We start from the raw sequence: 25,418 nt of genomic DNA on the forward strand, positions 1-25,418 counted from the left end.
TTCAAAAGTGTTTAAAGGATTAAACCACAAATCATCTAAAAAGTTGCCACAGACACAAACAGGAAAACCGTTTCTTCTATCCTATTCAATTCTGTACTTAGAAGCACAGCTAACACAGATGAGAACGTCAAGCGTGTGCTGTTGCAAGCTTTAAGTAAACACACTACCTGAATCCAGTTACTAAAAACTCCAATAAGTCATTAGCTCCTGCAGGAATGACCTTTTTCTCTCTAATGTGCAAGATAAGAAAAGGTAGAGGTATATTTTCCACAAACCAAATGAAAAGAAAGAATGAGCTGTGACAAACCCAGATCCCATGCTGGCATATTTTACACTAAGCTCAGCATCATCTAGAAGCAGTTTGCTTCTCCCTGCCAATCAGAGAGGGGGGAAAGTTGTGAAAGTAATACAGTGTTGATGAACAGCACTAGAGGTCTACCATTCCCTTCTTCCTGCACATCTCCATTGAATCAGCTGGTAAAAGAAGACCAACGGCTGTTACAGAAATAGCGAGAACTAAAGCACTTGCCTCAGATGTTACACATGAAGGCATGGAGCATTTACCACCTGAGCCTATCTAATTTCCCACAGAATGATCCCCTGCCCAGTTTTGTTCATGGTCACAGATTCTGATAGCAAGTCACGATAGGTGTTAGGAAAGGCAGTGGGGGAGGGAGAAGCTAGGGAAGAAAGCAAGTGAGAATAGTGGGGAGACTTCATACAATATACAGGCTTCTCATTATTCAAATTAGTGCCTGTGCATAACATTTGGGACAGCAAAACCTGTGGTAAAGATCTCAGGTACAATGATTTTATTCTGGGTGGCAAGGGTAAGTCAGTCATATAATCAAAGAATGAATTATTTTGCTCCTCACTGTTCTCCTTTTACATTTCCTTTCTTTCCTCTAGGATATACTGCTGATGCTATTACCGGGTGGGACACTGATAGTTGCAGGCAAGCCATTCATGTATTGCCAAAGTAGTCCAGAGAATAAGGTCTGGCTGGCTTTAGTTCAACAAGAAATATGAGGCAAACCCAGGAAGCAAAAAGAATGCAAGGTGTAGAAGAAGCGAGGCGATAGTCTGTTTTTTCTGTTTATTAATGATGCAGATGAAATGGGGGAAAATCTAGAAAAAGCAGCCAAGCTGACTGAATTACAAAGAAAGATTAAAGGAGTTAAATGTGTATAACTTGGCTGACAACCAAGGAACAATATGAGAGCTGTCCACAACTCTCCAAAGTATATACATAAAAAGAAGAGTGGAGAATTTTTTCTACTATAGAAGTGTGAATATATGAAACAATAATGAGATAAAATAAAAATAAAGAATTCCGACTTCAAGCAGCAGAGGAAGTAACCTGGTAAAACTTAAGAAAGACCGCTACCTTCCCTTTAGAAATATTTATCATCTTACTGACCGACAACGCAGTAAAGGGTAGTTAATTAGAAATGCTCACAGACTGCAAGAGAACTGAATTGATGGAGATATAAAAAATGAAGTCCCATTTGCTTACCTGATAATATAGAGATACTGATCTTTCTCTTTACACATGTCCGATCTGGTTAATGCACATGTACCTGTGAGATCACAAAGGATATAGCTAAGTTGTTATTCTCAAAATAAACCCAGCTGCATTCTGAATCCTGATATGAACAAGAACTGACTTAAATGGCTAAGTAGTCTAATTCTTAGATATTTCAAGATGGGAAAAGATGTTCGAAAATAAATATTGTTTGGAATCTTAACTAATAAGGGCTTTTGTCAGTCTTTCCAAGGATTTCTCAAATCAATAATTACTCTAGTAGAAATAATATAATTCAGATTAGAAGACCTTAGCCTTGGTATATAGATGGCCTTTAGGAATCTATGTACTTCTAAATAAGCAAAATTTGTGGACATATGTAAATGGATAGCCCTCTAGAGAGAAGGTCAATAGTTTGTAGATTTACAGAAGGTCTATAATCCAAAAAACTGTCAAGAACCTAAAAATCTCAGAGGCAGGTTGGAATGCATTCCGATAATATGTCCAGGTCTGGGATTCACCCCAGAGAAACAATGGAGGTGCAGACACTTACAGATTTGGGGTAAATACCTCAAGAACACTTCTCTCTGGGACAGCATTACATCAGGATTACACTGTTATCTAACTTAAACACTGTTCTCTACAAGCCACACACAGTAAAGCGAATAAGATGTTACCATACACCCAAGAGTTAATATTGTGGCTTTCCCCTTCTGTATATACTAAAGTCGGAATCCTTCCAGATGAGACTGACAGGGTCAAAACTAACATAGTAGTAACTCATCCAAAAGATGACATGACAAGCAAAAAGGAGGAGCTATCAAAGAAGTATGAAATGTGGTTCCCAAGCAGTTTATACAGCACCAAATCAGAGCCAAACATACCTGTTAAAAGAATTATGTAAAACTGTAATCACAGAGCAAGAATAACCTGTATCAGAAAGAAACAAGATTGAGAAATCTTCCAGGTACCAAATGAGAACAAGATGGAAAAGCATTCACAGTCACAGAGGAGCCCCTGAGCTGAAGTGTCACCAAAAAGAAAGAGAAGGGCCTCCCCAGTGGCGCAGCGGTTGAGCGCTGGGTTGCGAAGCTGCCCGCAGCCTCTGCAGCGCCAGTTCGATCCCCGGCTGCTCCCCAGCCACCGGAGGAGGGTCCCACATGGAGTGCAGACCTCTCCTGCTGCCCGCTGCTCCCCTCAGCAGTGTACCTCAGTCCTTCTGCCTGCTCTGCTCCCCGCTCTGGCTCTGGTGAATTCTCTCACCCTCTCACACTTCTGACTGTACCCAGTGCTTGTATGTATAAATAAATAAATTAATCTTTAAAAAAAAAAAGAGAAAGCCTGAAAAGATGTAAATCCAGTAAAAGATATGCCGGGGCAGCAGGGAGTGGGGGGATGGAGGGGAGGAGGGATATCTTATAAGATATCCTGTTTCAAATAATGATTATGTAGTATATTCTCTAAAAAAAACCAATGTATTGATTATTTAACTCCTGAGCATCTACCAGGCATTGTACCTGATCGTGAGAATTCAGCAATGAACTAGACAAAGTCTGATCAGCTGGAGCTTAATTTTGGTGAGGGGAAGGAAGACAAAGACAGATAAGCATATCAGCAATTTCATTTCAATTTGTAAAGCATAATATGAAAGAAATACACAAGAGGATGTGATAAAGAATGGCCTATATCTATGTAGGACATCACAGAGATGTTTATTCCAGGTTAGTCAGGGTGTAAGAAAGGACATTGAGAAAGGACATTCCCAGGGTCAGCTAATCAAAACTCTTCACTTCAGAGATGATACAGGAGAGCTATTCTGTAAGACAAAATATCACGACCTTCAGTATTTCTAAACTTCAAAAAATACACACGTCTAGACTCAGTCATAATTTTTTACTATCTGTCCTACCTTTAGAAGAGATACCTAAAAACAAGTAAATGAAGATTTCTGAATCTTTTTTTAATGGCCAAGGACACCGCACACATTGTACACTTAATATTTAACAGAGAACCACAATCGAACCAAATGCTTGACAAGTCCTATTCAATTAAGAGTTATGTTCTTTTTCTCCTACAGACAAATCTGATGAATCTGAAAGGTAAGTTGTGGGGAGAGGGGGAAAGCATGGCTGAGAGGATCTCAAAATCTTCTCTGTGAAATTCAAGCATTCAAGTGGGAGTCCCCACTTTTACTGTATTTGTACCTGGCATTTGACACTCCTGTCCACCAGACCTCTTTGCAACTCCCTTTCACTGTTTTCCAGAGCACCTCTGCCTATCAGCTCCCCTCTTGCCTGTGAATTTTCTCTATTAGATGCATCTAGCTTTATCAATACTTGCAAAATATCATAAAGTCTCCCTATGAGATAATAAAATACATTGTTCTCTGCCCCCAGTTCGGGACACAAAGCTCCTGAAACCCTTGTAATTTCCCAAGTGATAAGAACACCAGGAGCATCCATTCTTCTAATAATTATCTTTGTCCCAAGGACTCTGAAAACTCTTGTAAATTCCTAAGTGATAAGAGCACTAGGAGTATTTTTTTCTTCTATTGAGGTGACTCTGGGTAGGGTCCTGAATGGGGGGCTGTAACCAGAAAGACCAAGCCAGGAACAGAAACGTGAAAACTTCATCAAAGCCTTCTCCACCCCACCCCCCAACCTCCAGAGTATAGAAGAGGGACTAAAAAACAGAATAATTGACCAGGAGTACATGACAAAGCCTCCATAAAATCCCTATAGGATGGGGTTCAGGGTTTCCAGATATGAGAACACATTCACCCCAGGAATATGACACACCCAGTTCTACGGGGACTAAAGCCCCTGTGGGGAGCACCTTCTCAGACTCTACCTAGGTGTCTCTTGATCTAACTATTCATCTGTCCTTTATCATATCCTTTAACAAACAGGCAAACTTAAGTGTTTCTGTGAGCTCTGTGAGAGACTCTAGGAAATTAATCAAACTCAAGGAAGGGGTGATGTTTTGAGACCTACAGTTTACAGCAAGTTGGTCAGAAGCACAGGGATGATGGCCTCGAACTGGATTCCACACACACACAGAGTGTGTGTGTGTGTGTTTGTGTGTGTGTGTGTTTTGAGGGGTGGGAGGAAACAAGGGGGCGATCCTATGGGACTGGGACCTTAACCTGAGATCTGACTATCTCCAGGCAGAGAATATCAGTATTGAATTAAATTGTAGGACACCTAGCTGATGTTGCAGAGAATTGCTTTGTGTGAGGGAAAAACCTTCACACATTGGGGCCTCCCCAGTGGCACAGTGGGTTGAGCGCAGCACTGTGAAGCTGACACACAGCCTCTGCAGCATGGGTTCAATTTCCGACCAGCCAGGGAGATACCCACATGGCACGGCAGACCTCTCCTGTCTGTCTCACCCACTACTCCCCTCAGCAGTGCTTTTGTCAGTCTGCCTGTTCTCGCTGCTCTATCTCTGGTGAATCTTCTCACCCTCCCACGCCTCTGGCCTGTACCCCAGCTCTTGTATAAATAAAATAAATCTAAAAAACAAAAAAACTTTCACATATTTAGTGAGCAGAAGTGAAGTATTTTGTGTGTGTAGTAAAGGAGACTCACAGGAAAAAAAAATACATAGTCAGGAAGAACTCAGTGTTTCCCTACACAGGAGAAAAACTGAGCTTTTCATTTACACCTCCCTAATTTAAAAGGACAAATTTAGAAATAGTTTATACTCTCTAACTGTACTATCCAACACTGCAGCCACTAGCTACATGTTCCTATTGAGCACTTGAAATACAATTAAACCAAAATGAGATGTGCTGAAAGAGTAATATACACAATGGATTTCAAAGACTAACTGCAAAATCGAGAATGTAAAATATATCTAATTTTAATATTGATACATGTTGAAATGACAGTAATTTAGACATTGGGTTAAATAAATTAGCAAAATTAATTACATTTATTTTTTTTTACTTGGCCACCAGAAAATTTTTAATTATTGCATTATAATTCTTTTGAAGAGTATCACTCTACATGTGTGCAAAAAAAGTGGGGAAAATCACACACTATGTTCAATTAACAAAGGAAGAAAAAACATAATTGATTTTGTTTTTTTAAACTCATCACCCACAGACACAGAACTTTTTATTTTACCTTGAGAGCTAATAGACTCATTGCTATTATTTTCAAAAGAAGACTATGTCCTGAAATCAAAATCTACAGATACTCTATAAAACATGTTCACTTTTATAATATCAAAAATACTAAATTAGGGGGCATCCTTGGTGGCCTAGGGGTCAAGTCTCAGTGATATCACCACTGGGCCTGAGTTTGATCCCCAACCAAGAAGCTGACCCACATGGTGCAGCATACCTCTCCTGTCTCACTGGCTGCTCCCCTCTGCAGTATATTTCAATAGATCTGCCTGTTCTACTCCCTACTCTGTCTCTGGTGAATATTGTCACCCCCCACACCTCTGGCCTGCACCCCAGTTCTTGTATGCATAAATAAATAAAAAAACTAAATCTTTTGGGCCTCCCCGGTGGCGCAGCAGTTGAGCGCTGGGTTGCGAAGCTGCCCGCGGCCTCTGTGGCGCCGGTTCGATCCCCGGCTGCTCCCCGGCCACCGGAGGAGGGTCCCACATGGCGCGCAAACCTCTCCTGCGGCCCGCTGCTCCCCTCAGCAGTGTACTTCGGTCCTTCTGCCTGCTCTGCTCCCCGCTCTGGCTCTGGTGAATTCTCTCACCCTCCCGCGCTTCTGACTGTACCCAGTGCTTGTATAAATAAATAAATCTTAAAAAAAAAAAAAGAAAGAATAAAATATTAAAAAAAAAATCTAAAAAAAAAAAAACTAAATCTTTAAAACCATCTACTAAATGATCTATTTAAAAAAATATTAAATTATATCCTATAAGTCAAATGTAATCAGAAGAGTATCATAAAATACAAATAGCCAACCTCTGACATGTGTTATACAGCTATATATTATATAATTCATTCATCCCATCTTTAAGAAAACTAAAGCAGAAATAACTTGTCATATTTTTAGGCCTCAAGCCTAGGCAATGTGGCCCCAGAATCCATTTAATCTCAATCAGTGTATTTTGCTGACTCAATAAAGTAAAATTTAAAAGAATAACACAGTCTCAGTTGACTCTCAATATCCTTAAGCTTATATACTCAGCTAAGGTCAAAAAAGTCAGATTAAGTAAAACCAAATGTCAATGCAAACATAAACATCACAGAAAATAGATATTTAAACAAAAGTAGGTGAGTTTGAAGAATAGAAAGGAATCTGCTCTGAGGCCAATATGTCCAAATAGGAATTCTTCAAGAAAGAGAAAATGTTGGGCCTCCCCTGGTAGCGCAGGCAGTTGAGCGCCGCACTGTGAAGCTGTCCACAGCCTATGCAGCGCCAGTTCGATCCCAGCCAACCAGCCAGCAAGGGTCCCACATGGCACGGCAGACCTCTCCTGTCAGACCCGCTGCTCCCCTCAGCAGTGTATTTCGTCAGTCTGCCTGTTCTGTTCCCCACTCTGTCTCTCGTGAATCCTCTCATCTTCCCGTGCAAATGGTCTGTACCCTGGTTCTTGTATGAATAAAAAAATAAATCTTAAAAAAAAAAAGAGAAAATTTTACTGTGTGGACATAAAAATTGCAAGGGCCTCAAAAACAATGCATGCTCATTGAGGCCACAGAGAAATATCGATTCATAACCACGGAAACTTCTAAACACTTGCATGTAATTCTGCTTAACAAAGTTGCCAAGAATAGGGGGGGCCGGAGTGGGTAGACAGGAGGGGGACAGGAGGGAAGGATATTAGTTTTTTAACTAATTCCAATGTTTCAAAAAAAACTTAGAAATAAATTATATCTGAATAAAGATATTCAGCCTCTATTTTTAAATAATTTGCCATTCAAAAAAAACTTCCAAAATACAATGCTCACAAAGTAAATATATAAATTGACACATGAACAAAAATAAATACATTGATTAAATATATATATCTAGAAGGAAACACAAAAGAAGGATAACACTAGCCACGAATATAAAAAGAGCATTAAATGATCAGGTTATAGAAGAGAGATATTTTCATACCCCTTGGTGCTTTTTTTAATTTGAACCAGTTGAACCAACTTGAATTGGACAATAATATTAAAGTCCAAAAATAAACATAAACAAAATGAAAGGCCACACAATTGAAATCTAATCATTACTGCATGTATATTTGCATAAAATATGAGTATATATATATATTATATATACATACAGCTGCATAAAAGGGCACTTGACAGTAAAGGGGTCAGAGACTCCATGAAAGACTCCAGCATTCCACCTTCACACACCCTCATCACCCCTATCCTTTGCACCTTACTGTCCACCACCTAAGACATATAACAAACATGCGTCTAGAGAGACCATTTCAATTGTTAGATAATGCTATCTCTGAGAACTAAGTGTTTACAAAGTCCAAAAAGACAGAGCACTTAAAAAAAAGGGGGGGGGGTGTTGGGGTCGGGGGGAAGAGGATTCTACAAGCTATTAGTATAGAAATATATTTCATAAATTTTTAAAGTTATGGTGGGGGGGGCGGGGGAAGCCTGTATGGATGGCAGAGATTTCAAATGATCAGTGACTGAAAATCTCCCTAAAGTCAGAAGCCTATTACATTATTTGCTTAACACTTACAAATCAGAAGACCTATAGTCTCTACTACACATAGTAACCCTGAGTCCTTTTCTTTTTAATATGAGGACTTCTATGACATCTGTCTCACTGACCAAGAAGAGTGCTACAGACTTGGTGGGGCAACAGAGTGACCCTTCCTTCTTTCTTAGTCATGAGAAGGTCTTCCCTCCCAAATGTGTAAAATCTTGAGAGGTTGGCCTCCCAAAATGATAAACCAAGCTTCTCTGGTCAGGGATATAGTGGGTTCTTTCCTTTAAAACTCATAGGTCAAAACTTTCACAAAATCTATGCCCCAAATGGTTTATTCGCACTAATTTGCTTTGTGTTGCCATTATTCATTGCCATTATTTTTAATTTAAGGTATTTTTAGCCAAATGAAATGAAATACAGTTTATCTCAGTCTCTTAATTCTACTCATCTTCTGGGACCCAATTCATGTGATCCTTTAACAACTATTTATTTCACACCAAACTAGATATCTCCCTAAAGCTTACCAATCCAGCCTCCAGGCATATTTCTTAAACAAAAGCAGTAGATCTTTGTAAACCAAAAATCTGCATAGTAAAGGAACAAATCAACTATCAAAAGACCTAGGAGTATATAGCAGTTGCTTACCTCTAAGCAGAGTTTAAAATTCATTTCAAGTTATTATTTTTTTAAAAGAAACAGCTATTGACTTTCTCTTTGCAAAATACCGTGTTTAATGGCCTAGTTAAATTAGAGGTGATAGTGTGAGAGCAAGTGTTTTAAATTGGTAAATTCTAAACCTTTTAATAAAAGTATATCAGTCAGAAGTTTTAATAAGACTCAGCAGGACAAAGAATTAACAGTCTGTAGGTATCAAAAAAGGGTGATAGTCAATGATAACCTTAATCATCTGCATAGGGGTTTATAATTTCTTTGCTTAAAGGTTAATGAAATTATGTGGTATTTTGCCCACTCTTATCCAATAAATGATTTCATGCTTCAGTTTGTATATATTTATTAACTTAATCATATATCAGAAGAAATGATTCCTTTTACCAAAATAAACCACTGCATTTTCACTTACCTACTCCTGGGTATATAAGTATCATTACTATTCTAACTGGGTAGTCTAAAAATAAAATAACATGGTTTCCAACAGCACCTCAGAAAAAATCAATGAAATCATATTCAGAACTAAAAATAGTATACTAATAAAAGTACAGGTAAAATAATAAAATAATTCTGGCTGGAGCAATTGTTTTAAAACACCTTAAGCAAAACAACACATTACTGTATTCATCCTTCACTGAACACCCAGAAGATGTTCAAAACCAGAGTTTTGCTTAGACCAGTTCTAATGGAAAAACTACAATAGTAGCTTTAAGCACAGTGGTGTTTCCCACGCTGGCCACACATTAGAATCACCTGGAAGACTTTACCAAAAAAAAAAAAAAAAAAAAAAAAAGGATTACCACCAGAGATTCTGGTTTCTAGGACTCACAACCAGGGATTGTGGTTTGTCAGTAACTGTTAGAAGCTCCCCAGATGATTTCTCACGTCCAGCTAAAGTTAAGCATTGTGTCTCCAAAAATGGTCTGTGAACCAGCAGCAAAAAACAACAGCTGGGAACATGTTAGAAACGTAAATTCTCAGGTTCCATCCCAGACCTCCTGAACCTGAAACTCTAAAGGTGAGGTCCAGCAATATGTGTTTTGACCAGTCCTTCAGGCAATTCTGATGTGTACTGATGGCTAAAAAACACTGTTTTACACTTGCTCTTTGGCAAAAGGCCAAGAAGGGGTGCAACTGAAAACCACTGCTTTAAAATAAGAAAAACCTGGGTTTCAATCTTCTCTCCACAATTTGCTGGCTAGATCACCCTTGGTCAGCTCTCTACATCTCATTTTCCTCACATACAAAATCACAGTTAATTAACATCTGTTAAATGTGAATTATGTACAAGAGAACATGCTAACAAGTACTTTATATACATGATATAATTTAACACAAAAACTTACCAACTAAATATTATCACTTACACTCAACGATTATGGAGCTCACTAAAAATTACAAAATAAGCAGAATCAGAGTTCAAACTTAAGTTTTCCAAATTCCCTATCCCACAAAATATGCTTGCTGATTTGGCCTCCATTCCTTCCTTCCTTCTGTCCTCTCCTTCCTTCCTTTCTTGCCTCTTATCTTTCTCTCGTTTCTGCCTTCCCTCTTACCTGCCTTTCTCAGTTTTTCTGGGAGGAAGTTTATTTTCCTTGTTTAAAGCTAGAGATTAACTATCATGTACTAAGTGACTAAAAAGCAGTCTACCACATGCCAGAAAGCAAGATTAAAATTTTTAAAAACTTGAAAGCATAGTGGTAAAGATACTAGGAGACATGCATTTTGCAAAATACATATATGACTTAGTTCTAAACTGGTGAGTTAAAAATAGAAGTAACTCAGGAGTTCATGAGGTTGGAGCTCAGAAACCATGGCAGAGATGCCCAGATGACGTGTGGCTTGTCCTAAAATGGGGTGAAAAGTCTGTCCTACAAAGGGGGAAAAACAGTAAAGAATAGTAGAAAACAAAGCTAAGAGGGTCAAAAGAGTGACTTAGACAAAGAATTTAACTTTAGCATAATAAAAATATAAAATGTTTTTTCACAGAATATTTTTGATCTACTGATAGTAAAAAGATAACTTTTCGATTAAACCATATGTACTTATTCTAGAAAATAATCATCTAAAATTATATTCTATAAAGTAGAAGAAATAGCCATTTTTATTATTTCAAGTGTTAAATATGGTCCGCTGTTTATATATATAGTTTCCACAGACCATATGTATGTATTACACAGTATTTCCAGTCATTCATTAATCCAACCACATTGACTGATCACATGAGTTAGGCACCCAGGATAAAAAGAAAAATAACATAATGACCCAGGGCACATCAAGCATTCATGTAAGTAACAGACTGTCAAATGTTTCATGCGATGTTTATGAAGTTATTATTAAGAACTCCAAAGGCACTACAAACAGACTACTTCTTGGGAATGACTTTTGTGAAATTCCCAAAAGTCAATGAGGCATACATTAGCCAAAACGTTCTGGATATCACTGTCTATTCTAGCATCACAGTCGTAAGCTCACAAGTGGAGCATCCCCAGTTTGCATCATATCCATGCTTACTTATAGCTAAAACAGGCAACACAAAAATCTAAAGGTAAGCTTGTTAACATTCACATCATTGGTTTCATTTTTCACTGAAGAGCTAATGAATAACTATGCTTAGAAACCTAATGGAAGATTCCACCTATATATTCATGAAAGAGAAATACGAGGCACAATAGGTTGACTAAATTCACTGGCACTTCAAGTTTCTAACTCTCAATGATAGTGGTATATAATATCTTCCTTTGTCCTACTATAACAATTCCATAAAAATCATCTTTAAAAACCAATTTAAGAAGTATGTACAGCCACCATATTAGCCTTAAATGATGAGGTGTTAGGGTTATTCTTTCTCAAAATAAAAGTATAGTGAATTTGCTATGATATTAGCATACAATGCTATAGAAATTGTAGTGTTTTGCAAGCTAATTATATTTAAGAAACAGTAATGTATCTTCAATGAAGCTGTTTATTAATAATTTATAAAAATATAATCAAATAGCTGAATCCTAAGGTTAAAAACTGCTTGAAAGTTCACCTGGTAAAACCAGTTTTTATTCTACATGTTATCTAGAATATAGAGAGTGTTAAAATCAAAACAATGGTATAGAGGGCCTCCCCGGTGGCGCAGCGGTTGAGCGCTGGGTTGCGAACCTGCCCGCAGCCTCTGCGGCACCGGTTCGATCCCCGGCTGCTCCCCAGCCACCAGAGTAGGGTCCCACATGGCGCGCAGACCTCTCCTGCGGCCCGCTGCTCCCCTCAGCAGTGTACTTCGGTCCTTCTGCCTGCTCTGCTCCCGGCTCTGGCTCTGGTGAATTCTCTCACCCTCCCGCGCTTCTGACTGTACCCAGTGCATGTATAAACAAAACAAGCAAATAAATAAATACATAAATAAATAAACATGCCTCTATAAAATTAAAAAAAAAAAACAATGGTATAGAAAGACCTTTAAGTACATTAAAAATAATAAATTTCTTTGGCCCTAATATTTTCAATTCATACACTACTACATTTTACTAAAATTCAATCACTTATCATCAAGTTCTTTAATAATACAAGTTGTGTATGACAATGTGGTTGGACAAGAACATGAGAGTGTTTCAATTTCAATAAAAAGTGCTTGGTATAAAATCATCTTTTAAATATTCAGACACTGACATGCAGATAACCAATGCACTTGGATCTGTAGGCATTAAAGAATTTGTTTAGATTTACTGAAACTATACCTGCTGTCAAGAAACAAAAAAGTTGTGAAGGTTGATCAAACACAACTTTGCCTCAAGTATCATGTTAATGTTTCCACTAAGGCTGTCCTAAAAGTTAACAGTCACTGCAATTCAAAGGTTTCTTTTTATTTCTATACTTAAATCATCACAGATTTGATCAAGCATGCAAAATCCCTTTGGGCTCAGGGTTCCCATCAAAATGTCTTATAGGAACATTAAAAATTGAATGGGCATAAACAACTCCAACAGTATGCAGCTCATGACCGCATTGCTGTGATCTTTGTGTTTCAAGTGCAACAAGACTGGGGATGTTTGCAAGGGAATATGAGCAACTAATTACTGTCTTTTGCTTGAGGGCAGGTGTGCTGATCTCTACAGGTGTCGCAGCAGTAGTACTCTGCCTATTGCATTACCTCTTGAAGACATTCACTGTAAGGACTTGCTGAAGCTTGATAAAACATCTGATAGAATACCAAACTCCTGGTCTGCCTGTTCTGTGCCCCACTCTGACTGTGGTGAATCCTCTCACTCTCCTGCACATCTGGCCTGTACTCCGGCTCTTGTATAAATAAAATAAAATCTTTAAAAAAAAGAAAAAGAATACCAAAACGCTGGGTGTTGAAGCAGAAATATGTTGTGAGTTCTTAAAGATACCAGTAAGTATAAAAAGCAATTGAGAGACTTAATAAAGTTTGTTAAAGAATAGTATACAACAGTATAAAAACTAAATTAAAAATTACATCAATCACATTGAAAAATTACATCTATTGATCTTTCTTTTTAAAGAAAGTACTGTTATTTCCTAACCAGGAAATGAAGATGAAAAAACTGACTCAATGATAATCTTATGTTGGTATATCTTTTCTCATTCATGAAAATATGGTGGTCAGTGCTGGGTGTTCAATTTTAGAAGGACTGAAGAGATCTGAGAAATGATCCACTACAGAAATTTGATAGGACAGGGTACATACCATTCTGATGATTCTATCTTTTCCATGGAAGATAATATGCTTAATAATGAAGAGACAAGCACACCAGAGATATACTTGCTACTTGTATGATCTTGGGCAAGAAATTAGTCTGTGCTTCAGTTTCCCCATCTAATATCAACAAGACCCATGTCAACAGGAGTATCTTTAATGAGACAGTGTCCCTTAAGTATTTGGCATATAATAAGGGCTTAGCAAATTGTAACTAGCATCATAAAAATTTCCTAGCTAGGGGCCTCCCCGGTGGCGCAGCGGTTGAGCGCTGGGTTGCGAAGCTGTCCACAGCCTCTGTGGCGCCAGTTCGATCCCCAGCTGCTCCCCGACCACCAGAGGAGGGTCCCACATGGCGCGCAGACCTCTCCTGCCGCCCGCTGCTCCCCTCAGCAGTGTACTTCGGTCCTTCTGCCTGTTCTGCTCCTTGCTCTGGCTCTGGTGAATTCTCTCACCCTCCCGCGCTTCTGACTGTACCCAGTGCATGTATAAAACAAACAAACAAACAAATAAATAAATAAAAAACATGCCTCTAAAAAAAAAAAATTAAAAAAAAAAATTTCCTAGCTATATTAGATTTTCTCAGCAAAACGCTAAACAATAAAAAATCATTATGCCATTCATCAGTGGCATGCTATTCAGGAACTCTGTTAACATGCCACATCTTTTTAAACTAAAATACATGACTTGGTTTTGAGCAATCAATAAATACACTAATATGTTTAACTAATTCTTTACTTTCTCTGAATTATTCATGTTTGTGAAAAGAACTTATTTTCAATATTTAAATGTTCTGAAGAAGCTAGTTTCCTAGAACAATCAATGGTAAGAAAACTATAATATTTCGAACTTTACTTAGGAAAGAATCTCAAAATTTCTGGTATTATCAGGGTTTATACTCTTAAGCAATGAGTCTGCTCAAAATAAGGAAATGCATGGAAATGATAATATGTTCTCCATTAATTTAATCCAAAATTTCCTATTTAGTGTTTTCCTAAACCAAATGGAATTAAGGTAATATTTCAAGTTATCACTGATATTATCAGCTGTTTAACCAAAACATTAGTGGTCTTTAAAATTTCATAAAAACGAGTTAAAATTGTTTCAGACTATTCTCAAAGGAATCAGGGAAGAAAAAAATAAAAGCAAAATATGTAGAAAATACAGAAATATAACAGTAACTCCAAATTCGACCCAAGGGAATGATCAGAATGTTTTGTTTTGTTTTGTTTTTTTTATGTGCTATCCCTCCCATTCTCAGTAGAACTACCTCATCATAGGCCCATTTCTTCAAATCTGGACAAAAGCCTTCTGTTCTCTCTTCCTTTAATCCTTTCTTCCTCCTGCCCATCCTCCCTTCACTGGTATCCCAACTGCCATGAATGTTAAGGACTGAACTGTTGTCCTTTCTTCTTTACAGACCTAATTATGCTACTTCTCTTCCCAAAGACCTATTCTAATGATGGAGACTGACACATAGGGGAGTGTGTGAGTGTGCATGTGTGTGTACATGTGTATGCATATGCATGCATGTGCAGACACAAAAACAGGGTAAACTGGAGAGCAATCTATTTTGTCTACCATCATGCTTCATACAACTGAAGACAGTTGAATGAAATAGTGCCTACAAAACAAATTCAGGGCCTCCCCTGGTGGCGCAGCGGTTGAGCCCTGGGCTGCGAAGCTGCCTGCAGCCTCTGAAGCTCCAGTTCAATCCCCGGCCTCCAGGGAGGGTCCCACATGGCATGCAGAGAGGTCTGCCACGCTTGCTGCTCCCCTCAGCAGTGTATTTCGTCAGTCTGCCTGTTCTGTTCCCCGCTCTGGCTCTGGTAATTCTCTCACCCTCCCACACTTCTGACTGTACCCAGTGCTTGTATAAATAAATAAATAAATCTTCAAAAAAAAATAATAAATTCAAAGCTCAAGACCATGGACATACATATCATGCCTCAATCTATCACAGTCCAAGTACATCCCACACTCTCCTCACATAGATCCACTGATACACATCCCCATTCACTGAACATAGTGGACACGCACGCTACTGTCAACAAACCTCTGCCAGTCCCTCCACCTTGAATTCCTTTTTCATCTTTCTCATCGTAATAGTTTTATAAATACAATGCCCTTATACTAAGACATTCCACTTCCACTGAGTCTTCTTACATTGTCAAATCAAGAAATCAAAAAGGCTTTGGACTGTGCGACAGCAAACAGGAAGACCATGGAGTAATTATTTCAAAACTCCTGAAGGAGAGTGATTTCCAATTAAAAAACGAATTATTCAAACAAAATATCAATCAATTGAAAAAACAAAAGTATTCTTCCCTTGCATACCCTTTTGCAGGTAACTACTACAGGATATATAGCACAAAAACTCTGTAGGAAAACATGAGATTCAGGGGAAAGCAGAGGGAGTTTCTAGTTATGCCCAGTGGAAAATCACAGAAAGCAAGCAGATACAGAAAATGAGATGGAAGGAGGGTAGAAATCTCGTGGAAAATATACTCAAGAAAAAAACATTTAAATACATAAATTATCTGGTGTGATTCACTTTACGGAAAATTATACTAAGAAGCTCCTGGAAGACACAGAAATATTAAGAGGTACAAAGAAATTAGACAAATGATAAAACAAGGCATGACTAACTTCATGAAAAATAAAAAGCTCAGAAGTGAACTTTTTCATGAGAATTCATGATGACGCTCAGTTATAAATAATATCTGCAAAGTATACTATAATGTAACACCAAAAATAAGTCAGCCAAAAGTTACTATCTAATAGTCTTGGGAATATGCAGAAAAGAGATGGTAGTCTAAAGGCAAAAAATCCTCAAAGATCATAATACAAAGTCAACATTCAATGTATAAAATAAATGAGTCAAAAGGTAGCAATGTATAGGGCCTCCCCAGTGGCGCAGCGGTTGAGCGCTGGGTTGCGAAGCTGCCCGCAGCCTGTGCGGTGCCGGTTCAATCCCCGGCTGCTCCCCGGCCACCAGAGGAGGGTCCCACATGGCACGCAGACCTCTCTCCTGCCGCCCGCTGCTCCCCTCAGCAGTGTACTTCGGTCCTTCTGCCTGCTCTGCTCCCCGCTCTGGCTCTGGTGAATTCTCTCACCCTCCCGCGCTTCTGACTGTACCCAGTGCTTGTATAAATAAATAAATAAATAAATAAATAAATAAATAAATAAATAAATCTTTTAAAAAAAAAAAAAAGGTAGCAATGTATAGAAAACCAATTTAGGTATCTGGAGAAACATAACAACTAAAATAAATAAAGGATTAAATAACTGTCTCTGGAAAAGGGGACAAGACAGGTTGGGCAAGAAAACACTGTAATTTCTATTTTTATTTAGGAAATACTGCTTTACAACATTGTTTGTGATTTAGAGGTATAGGAATTCCCCTTCAGGTGTTGAAACCACTGTTATTTCTTCTTTTTTTTAAAGATTTATTAATTTATGCATACAAGAACGGGGATATAGGCCAGAGGTGCGAGGGTTCAGAGGATTCAACAGAGACAGAGTGGGGAACAGAACAGGCAGATTGACTGAAATACACTACTGAGGGGAGCAGCGAGCAAGTCAGGGGAGGTCTGCTGCGCCATGTGGGTTGCTCCCTGGCCGGAATTGAACTCGTGCTGCAATGGTTGCAGTGAGTTTCATAGGTTGCGTCTTAACCCCTTGCACCACCAGGCAGGCTCCACCACCGTTATTTCTAATAGACCTTTACAATAATTAGACATTTAGACTCCGTTGAGTGTGTTACTTTGACAAAATTAAAATTCATTTAAAGGAAAAAAATGGTCAAATTCACAAGAATGTTTTCAACAATGCTTTTAGTAACAGTAAAATCTAAATCTTCAGACTTAGGTGACTGGTTAAATTACAGCATACCTATAATGTAGGTAACTGACTATGTAGTTAATTTAAATAATATTGCAGAAAAAAATTTAATAACATGGAGAGACGTTCATATTATAAAGTGGAAGATAACAGCTCAAAATGCAGTTAAAATGGAATATATGAAAATATTAATAATTTTAGAAACTCCCTCTTTTCTTTTTATGATTTTCCAAATTTTCTTGTAAATAGTAATTGTATTAAAAAATAATTTTAAGGGGCCTCCATGGTGGCTCAAGGCATTAAAGCACAGCACTATGAAGCTGTCCGCAACCTCTGTAGCACGAGTTCAATCCCCAGTCGATCCCCGGCTGGCCAGGGAGCTACCCATATGGTGCAGCAGACCTCTCCTGACTCGTCCGCTGCTCCCCGCAGCAGTGTATTTCAGTAGATCTGCCTATTCTGTTCCCCACTCTGTCTCTGGTGAATCCTCTCTCTCACACACACACACCCTGTACCTCTTACCTGTACCCCATTTCTTATATGCATAAATAAATCTTTTTAAAAAATAATTCTAAAATGAATGCAACTCATCACTGTATTTAAAGTCACTTGATGAAGCTTCCCAACATTCAAGCCAAAATTATTTTTTCTCTCTCTACTGTGTATGTACCATCATAGGAACATTTGAGTTGTCTGTCTTATAACACAGGTAACTGCTCATGCCTGTTCTCACACTGGATATAACATGCTAAAGACAGGCTCATGGGTATACCTTCAAAGTACAGACTGAATGGAAAACGCCTGTTCTGAAAACCATCCCCCCAAATGAAAAATCCTAAAAATGTTCTAAACATTACTTAAAGGGCCTCCCTGGTGGCCCAGCGGTTGAGCGCTGGGCCTGTTCCATCCCCTGCTGCATCCCGGCCAACAGAGGAGGGTCCCACATGGCGCACAGACCTCTCCTGCCACCCGCTGCTCCCCTCAGCAGTGTACTTTGGTCCTTCTGCCTGCTCTGCTCCCCACTCTGGCATGGTGAATTCTCTCACCCTCCCGCGCTTCTGACTGTACCCAGTGGTTGTATAAATAAATAAATCTTTAAAAAAATAAATAAATAAAAATAAACGTTACTTTAAAAAAATACATATAAATTGAGTGACTAGTTTTGAGAAGGATAGCAATCACAAACACTATAAATCTGATTGATTGCTCCTTAGTCCCATCCCACAGATATGTAAGTCTCAAATTAACTTCCAAAATATTTTTTCTTATATCTGATAGCTTCAGAGAGTGTTTAAATATGTATCTTCAGGGTTTCTTACTGTATGCAAATTTATCATTGCAGAGGATTAGTTACTTAAGAATTTCGCTAGTAGAACATCAGTTATCCAAAGTATTACTACAGCTGAGTTAAAAATAAAATTAGCATTGTTTGTCTTTATGCAAGTATACAATTCCCAAACCCAAGAGATATTTAAGAGTTTACTGCAGCAAATATGGGGGAAAAAAATCATAATATTCACGGTTATTTTTAGAACTAGTTTCAAATTCCTAATAAATGAAGCAGCCCAAATTCTAGAAACAGAAATTTTCTGGGCAAAAACCAGAAAACTCAACTCATTCTAATATGTAAGGGACTCTTAACTCTTCGCTTTAAAAAGGAGTAAGCATTCAGTACATGTAATAAAAAGTCATTAAAGAAATTCTAGTATTTTATCGTAGTGAGACTATTATCTCCATGAGATCAACCCTCACTTTTTAGAATGCTTTCAGAATAGGCCATGTATGAGTAAAAGGATTCACAAAGAATAGAATGTTATGAAGTAAAGAGCTATTTTATCCACCCTTATGCTCTGATCCCCAGAGGTCTGAGCAGGGGAGTGTAAGGACAAGGCAAAAGACCTTTTACAGAGCAAATTTGAACTACTGAGTGACAAGTGCAGAATAAGGAATTAATTTAATTCTAATAATAACAATAGAATGTATAGACTTTCATCTCCTAAATTGTTTATCAACTTTTAAAAACAAACAAGTTAGGTAACAATTTAACTACAAAAGGATAAAGAACAACTTGCCTTACAAAATGTACCATTATTGATTTTATGTAAGTTACATGCAATATAGATTTAAGTTATTACATAGAGGAAATAAAGTACGAAAAGATAGAGCAAAAAATGAAATTTATTTGAGCATCTTGAAAATATTAATATAATGAAACATGGTTCATTTTACAATCTATCTTCCTTTATTTTTTTCCAGAATATAGCTTCTACATTAAGGAAAACACTCCGAAGAGTTATAGAGAACACAAACCAAAGTATAATACAGAACATAGAACAGCAATTACTTGGAAGCAGAGATTAGGGGTTGACTTCAAGAAATCACAACAGAACTTCTGGGGTGATAGAAATGTTCCAAGTCATAATTGTGATGATAGTTACATAGCTATATGCTTTTGTCAGAACTCATGACAGTTCCACTAAAACTAGTTACAGATTATTGTAAATAAATGATAGGTAACACAATAATGTCGACATAAAAAATACACTCCTAACAGTTGGTCATAGTTGATCATCATTCCAATCATCTAAGAAATTTTATTGTAAATTTATCGTGTTTCTGTCACACAAGGCTAGAGATGTCATGAGTAAAAAGTAGCTGAGTAATACATTATTTTGTAGTCCCAGTCATAGCAACAGAGTGCAATGCACTACCACCAATGCTGGAATTTACTACATATTATCTTATATAACTGGTTAGTTTTTCTCATGAGATAGTCTTTAGGCAAAAGAAACAAAGTGCCATGTATTTAGAAGCATCCTGTAAGACCTAGCCTATTTCACAAATTAAAGCATTATTTTTTTCATGGATTTACACCATGAAATACTTAAGACAATCATCACTTATTTATTGATACTAAAAAGGAACCAGTTAGAGAAAAAACAAAAAAATAGCTATCTTGATTTCTCATACTGAACAATGTTATTTTAGAAGATGAATACTTTTTCATAACTTCATTTAAGAAAACTGCTTCACAAATCTTAATAAAAACACTTAAGCAGTTTAATAATAATTAGTTAAAAATTAATTGTATAGTAATCAAAACAGTGTGGTACTGGCGAAAGAACAGACAATTAGATCAAAGGAACAGAATAGAGAGCCCAGAAATAGACTTACACAAATAACAGTCAACTGATCTTTGACAAAGGAAAAAAATGCAATTCAATGAAGGATAGTTTTTTCAACAGATAGTGATGGAACAACTGGACATCTACATTAAAAAAATTAAACCTAGACACAGACCTTACACCTTCATAAAAAGGAACTTAAATGGATCATAGATCTAAATATAAATGCAAAACTATAGAACACCTAGAAGATAATATAAGAGCTGTGCTTTGGTTTGACCATGACTTTTAAGCTATCACAGCAAAGGCATGCTCCAGATTTAAAAAGTAATAATAATTTAATAAGTTGAACTTCATTGAAGTTAAAAACTTTTGCTCTGCAAGGTGTTGTTAAGAAAAATAAGAAGACAGGGGTCACCCTGGTGGCGCAGGTGGTTAAACACAGTGCTGTGAAGCTGTCCGCAGCCTCTGCAGTACCAGTTCAATCCCCACCGGCCTTGGAGCAACCCACATGGGGAGCAGACCTCTCCTGCCTCTCCACTGCTCCCCTCAGCAGTGTATTTCATCAGTCTGCCTGTTCTGTTCCCAGCTCTGTCTCTGGTGAATCCTCTCGCCCTCCCACGCATCTGGCGTGTACCCTGGCTCTTGTATAAATAAAATAAATCTAAAAAAAGAAAATGAAAATAATAAAGAATATGAGAAAAAATAATAAAAAAAGAAAGAAAGAAAAATAAGAAGACAACCCAATAGATGGGTAAAAAATTACAAAAGATACTTCTAATAAAGGACTCATCCAAGATATACAAAGAACTCTTAAAAATCTACAAAAAGAAAACAACCCTAATGAAAAATGTGCAAAACATCTGAACAGACATTTCACCAAAGATGACATACTGATGGCAAATAAGCAAATGAAAATGTTCAACATCATATGCCACTAGGGAATAACAAATTAAAACAATGTAATACACTACATACTTACTAGAATGACTAAAATCCAAAATACTGACAATAGCAAACACTGAGGAGGATGTGAACCAACAGGAATTCTCATTCATTTTTGGTGGGACTGCAAAAGCACACAGCCACTTTGGAAAACAATTTGGCAATTTCTTACAAAACTAAACAGACTCTTACCCTACAATCCAAAATTCATTCTCCTTGCTATTTATTCAAATGAATTAACAACTTAGAGGCACACAAAACCCTGCACACAAATGTTCATAGCAGCTTTATTCAGAACTTCCAAAAGTTGGAAGCAGACAAAATGGTCTTCAAAGAATGACTGGATAAAAGTACTTTGGTACATATATACAATGGAATATATTTAATACTAAAATAATAATAATAATAATAATAAGCTACAAGTCCACTAAAAGACATGGAAGAACCTTACATGTATACTGTTAAATGAATAAAATCAGTATGAAAAGATCACATTACCATATATCCCAACTACCTGACATAAAGGACAAGACAAACTACAGAGACAATAAAAACATCACTGGTTGCCAGTGGTTCCACAGGAGAGAGGGAGGAAGGGGTGAATAGATGATTTAAGGGAGGCCTTGAGCAGTGAAACAATTCTATATGATACTGTAAGAGCAGACACATCAATCACTATACATTTGTTTAAAACGCGGAGAAAATCTAACACAAAGACTGAAATCCAGTTTAAAGTAAAGACTTATACTGATAACAAGGCATCAGTGTTAGTTCATCAACTGTAAAAATTTACCACTCTGATGGAGATCTGATGGTAGGGAAAGTTGAGGGAAGATGAACACTATGTACTTTCCACTCCATTTTGCTGTGAATATAAAAGATTTCTTTTTAATTAATGGCATAAAGCAAGTTCTTTCCAAAATAAAGCGCAGATCTCCCATGTGTGTGTGTTTTTTTAAAGATTTATTTTTATTTATTTATGCATACAAGGACTGTGGTATAGGCCAGAGGTGCGGGAAGGTGAGAGGATTCACCAGAGACAGAGTAGGGAGCAGAACAGGCAGATCTGAAATACACTGCTGAGGGGAGCAGTGGGTGAGACTGGAAAGGTCTGCTGCACCATGTGGGTCAGCTCCCTGGCCAGGGATGGAATTAGTGCTGCACTGGCTGTGGACAGCTTCATAGGGCTGAGACTTAACCCCTTTAGCCACCAGGGAGGCCCTCCTGTGCGTTTTAATATAGACATGTAACACAATGGCTCTCCATATATATAAAACAATCTACCATTTCCGTAAAACATGTCAAATCCTTTCAAAAGTATTTTTCTCCAAAAGAAATTTATGATTTGTGCTTTTCTAAGAAATTCAACAACTTTTCCATATTGAGGGGCCATTCATACTGTCAAACTCTTAAGTTGTTTTTTTTTTAAAAAAAGATTTATTTATTTATTTGTTTGTTTGTTTATTTATACATACAAACACTGGGTACAGTCAGAAGCGCAGGAGGGTGAGCGAATTCACCAGAGCCAGAGCGGGGAGCAGAGCAGGCAGAAGGACCGAAGTACACTGCTGAGGGGAGCAGCAGGCGGCAGGAGAAGTCTGCGCGCCATGTGGGACCCTCCTCCGGTGGCCGGGGGGACAGCCGGGGATCAAACCGGCGCTGCAGAGGCTGCAGGCAGCTTCGCAACCCAACGCTTAATCACTGCGCCACCGGGGAGGCCCTCAAACTCTTAAGTTTTACAATGACAGCTTCTGTTTTACAATCAAACTTTCAAACAATCATGTACCTAAGGCATATAAAGAAACTCATGCACCAAAGCAACTGAAGTTTCCCAATACATGTCAAATCCAGGGTTTTAACATATTAGACGCAATTAAATTCTTCATTCACTCTCTTGACATTTATTGCTTTATCTCCCAATATATGAAAAAAATTATGCCTACATGCCTCTCAGTTGTTAAGAAGTTAATAATTTAAATGTGTCACATAAAAATTAAGCAAGTTTAGACATCTAGTTTCAAAAAAAACTTAAATTCTAACATGAAGGTTTTTTTTTAACCAGTTTTTTTTTTTAACCACTAGCTTCACAAGAAGCTACCCAAAATTATTGAATTATGGCAATAATATTTTGTTTTTTGAGGTAAGGTTGGTTCATTAACACCATATATGTTTTAGAAGTATAGGTTCACATCTTTTCAAATGTACATTACTACATCATGGCCACTAGCAAGTACAAATAATCTTCTACCACAATCCACTGGGACCCATCTGGTGGCCTCAGTTCTGCACTCAGGGGCCAAGGATTTGTCTTGATTTGGTTCTCCATTCTTTGCTGTGTTTCTTTATTTTACACACTTGAGTAAAATCTTCCAGTATTTTTCTGTCTTCTTCCGACTTACTTCTCTTAACATAATCCCCCCCAGTTCTATCCATGTTGTCACAAAAGGCAAGAGTTTCTCTGTTATAAGAGTAGTATTCTGTTGTGTATATAAACCCCACATCTTCTTTAGTCACTCATCTGTCTTTGGGTACTTAGTCTGTTTCTATAATTTTGCTATTGTAAATAGTGCTACATTGAACATTTGAGTGCATTTATCTTTCTGAATTAGTGTTTTCATATTCTTTGGATAAATACATAGGAATGGAATTACTGAATCATATACTAGATCTATTAATATTTCAGAAACCTCCGTACTGTTTTCCATAGAGATTGGACCAATCTACATTCCCACCAACAGTGCATGATGTCTATACCCTTGCACTCACTGGGCTTTTTGATATAGGCCATTCTAATAGATATGAAGTGATCGCTCATTTCACTATGATTTTGGTTTGCTGATGATAAGTGATGATGTACATTTTTCATGCACCTGTTGGTCATCTCTGTCTTCTTTGGAGAAATATTTACTTACATATTTATCTCTTCTGCCCATTTTTTTGATTGGGATTTTTTGTTGTTGAGTTGTATGTCTGACTAGTTAGGAGAAGCATGAAAAAAGAAAAATAATATGTATATTAATTTAATTTTAAGCTTAATAATTAAGGAGAACAAAGTTTCCATTAAATGGGGCAGTAAAAAGAAGCTCATTTCATTTTGGAGATGAATTTTGAAAAGCTGTCAATATCTGATTAATAGGGCTTAGGAGTAATCAAGACCAGACTGATATTCTGTTATATCATTTCTACAAATCATCATGCTGGAGGTGAAGGTTAATAGCACATGATCAGGGGCCTCCCCGGTGGCGCAGCGGTTGAGCGCTGGGTTGCGAAGCTGCCCGCAGCCTCTGCAGCGCCGGTTCGATCCCCGGCTGCTCCCCGGCCACCAGAGGAGGGTCCCACATGGCGCGCAGATCTCTCCTGCCGCCCGCTGCTTCCCTCAGCAGTGTACTTTGGTCCTTCTGCCTGCTCTGCTCCCTGCTCTGGCTCTGGTGAATTCTCTCACCCTCCCGCGCTTCTGACTGTACCCAGTGCATGTATAAACAAAACAAACAAAACAAACAAACAAATAAATAAATAAAACATGCCTCAAAAAAAAAAAAAAAAGTACATGATCAGATGAAGTCACTCAAAAAGAGAAAATTAAGCTAGAGAAAACAGACTGAAAATAGGGTTTTAGAAATGCTCCTAATTTAAGAGGTAGGCAGTAAAAAGAATGATAGGACTATAAAGAGGGATGGAGGAAGGGAAGGAGAGAGCATAGCAGAATCAGCAGAAATAGCAAATAAAATAATAGAGGTGACAGAAAGAAGATAATGTTGCCCCAACCTTTACTCCAGAAACTGAAAATAAAAAAAAACCTAAAAGAACAAAAACTAATGTCTACCTCATCATCAATGAAACAAAGACAGCCACAACCACAAACCACAAACTTACAAAAAAAAGAAAAAAGAAAAAAGTCTGCCAAATTATATATCTGGAAACAAAATGAGCCATAATGCTGAGAAGCAATTACCACCACCACCACCCCCCACCAG

At 37.7% G+C, this 25,418-nt stretch overlaps 1 protein-coding gene across 9 annotated transcripts in view; it reads right to left on the reverse strand.

Moving 5' to 3' along the window:
- Window positions 1–25,418, reverse strand: part of GTDC1 (glycosyltransferase like domain containing 1) — a 352,060-nt gene that overhangs the window by 275,075 nt on the left and 51,567 nt on the right. For 2 of the 9 annotated variants that reach the window (XM_054699711.1, XM_054699709.1), the window contains one exon: window positions 1,517–1,580. The exons of 5 other annotated variants lie outside the window; for them this stretch is intronic. The gene's annotated coding sequence lies outside the window, so the exon portion shown is untranslated. Of the gene's footprint in view, window positions 1–1,516; window positions 1,581–2,409; window positions 2,426–22,237; window positions 22,310–25,418 lie in introns of those variants that run through there. 2 more of the 9 variants (XM_054699710.1, XM_054699712.1) reach the window with 2 other exon arrangements.

This window comes from Talpa occidentalis, unplaced genomic scaffold (assembly GCF_014898055.3).
Source record: "Talpa occidentalis isolate TD23 unplaced genomic scaffold, MPIMG_talOcc4v2.1 talOcc4.3, whole genome shotgun sequence".
NCBI lineage: Eukaryota > Metazoa > Chordata > Mammalia > Eulipotyphla > Talpidae > Talpa > Talpa occidentalis.